This window comes from Pinus tabuliformis, chromosome 8, assembly GCF_031772625.1.
Source record: "Pinus tabuliformis cultivar Carrire ecotype Pingquan chromosome 8, CPIR1, whole genome shotgun sequence".
Lineage (NCBI taxonomy): Eukaryota > Viridiplantae > Streptophyta > Pinopsida > Pinales > Pinaceae > Pinus > Pinus tabuliformis.
In genome coordinates this window covers 1,619,436,720-1,619,438,800 of record NC_142294.1, presented here as the reverse complement: position 1 = coordinate 1,619,438,800, position 2,081 = coordinate 1,619,436,720, and positions in this window count along the sequence as shown.

The window sequence follows — 2,081 nt, the reverse complement described above, 5'->3', positions numbered from 1 at the left end:
AGGACTTCCCAAAGGTAAACTTGAGCAAGTTGACACATGCAAAGGTTGTACCTTGGGAAAGTACACCAAGTCTTCCTTTCATGATAGAGACAGTCGAGCAGAGGCTATCTTAGAGTGAGTTCATACTAACTTGTGTGGACCCTTCTCGACGACATCCACAATGAAGCAAAGGTATTATGTTATTTTCATTGATGACTATTCTCATAAATGCTGGATTTATTTCATGCAGAAGAAGGACCAAACTTTCACAAAGTTTTGTGAGTTCAAAGCTTTGGTCAAGAAAGAGTCAGGGAAGAAGACCAAGGCCTTGAGAAGTGACAACAGTGAATAATATGTCTCTCAAGAGTTTAAGGACTTATGTGCAACAGAAGGAATTAAACGAGATTTGATGGCACCTCATAACCCACAGCAGAATGAGGTGGCCGAGAGGAATAACAAAACTATAGTAGGGAGAACACGGGCAATGTTGCATGACCAAGGCCTACCACTTCACTTGTGGGTTGAGGCATGCAATACAATAGTATATTTGCATAATAGAAGCCTGCATTGCATACTTGGGATGAAGACACTAGAGGAAGATTTCTCCAGTAAGAGACCAGATGTGGGTCACTTCAGGATATTTGGCTCATCGATATATTGCCATGTGACAAAGGATGCACGGAAGAAGCTTGAGCTAACATCAGAGTTGGGGATATTTGTGGGGTACACTGATACACCTCACAACTATCAAGTGTACTTGCCTACCATTCGGAGGACAGTGGTTCGCAGAGATCTCAAGTTTGATGAGCAGAAAGCCATGCGAGTTTCCCTTGAGAGGGAGCTCCAACTACAGGCTGTGGAGGAACTGTTGGTTCCTAAGGAGGAGGAGCCTCAAATTGATGCGGAGCAGCCACATGCAAAGGTTCCAGGAGTGGGGACATCCACTCAAGCAAAGTCTTTCAGAGATGGACGAAAGCGCACAAGAGAAGTTGACAGATTTTTGGAGGATGTGAGAGAGAATGTGGGAGCACCATCTTCTCAGCGTAGATAGAGGAGGTCACCTGAAAGGTACACTGGATACATGGCCCTTGTTGGGGAATGTGTTGAGACTGAGCCATATTCCTTTGAGGAAGCAGTGCAACAGCTGATTTATGTTGATGCTATGGTGGAGTCTGACTCCATAGTTCGTAACAGTGTTTGGGACGTGGTTCCGAGACCGGAGAACAAGTCAGTTGTGAGTTCCTGTTGGCTTTACAAGGTAAAACAAGCTGTTGATGGTAGTGTGGAGAAGCATAAGGTAAGATTTGTTGCCTGTGGCTTTTCACAAGTCAAGAGGATCATGTTGTTGTAATATATTTTGACAGAGGAGCAAGATGCTAACATTTTGACAAAGGCATTGTCAAATTGTAAATTCGAGTTCCATAGAGACAAGATCGGGGTGGCAGATAATCCCTTTCTTGTTGAGAGGGAGTGTTGAAATATGGCAACAAGAATATTCCAATTTAATTTGTCCTTGAATTAAATTGTGAATTAAAATCGAATTTAGTCTTAACAGCTACTTGGAAATAACTAATTTATTTATTTATATTAATTAGTTGGAGAAATTCAAGTTAGAAGTATTTCTGAAGTCATGCAAGAGTTACCCCTTAAATTAAGGAGATAAGACTGAGTTATATTTGAGTTGTAATTAGTTAACTCAATTTACTGAGTTAAGTCCAGTTAAATTAGTTCCAAACTGTTTGAGGAACTAATAGCGAGTTAACTGTCAGTTGATGCATTAATGCACTCAACTAGTGCTACTCCAGTTAACTGAAGATTCCCTCATCAAAAACTCATGCATGTCTATTCTGAGAAAGACCCAGTTGAGCTTAATGTCCAAGGACAATGTACTATCAGTTGCATGTGTTTTCTCATGGAGGAAACTCATGCATGCAGTGAAGGATTTATCCTTGAGGATTGCACAGTTTTGAAGGCTGGTTTTCCACTTGGTAGTAGGCGAATCATCCAGAAGGAACAACGCAAGGAAATAGGAGCTTGGAGGGTAGAGAGGAAGCTGGAGAGAAGCCAAGATTACCTGTGAGCATCTATTAGGATTGTACTGA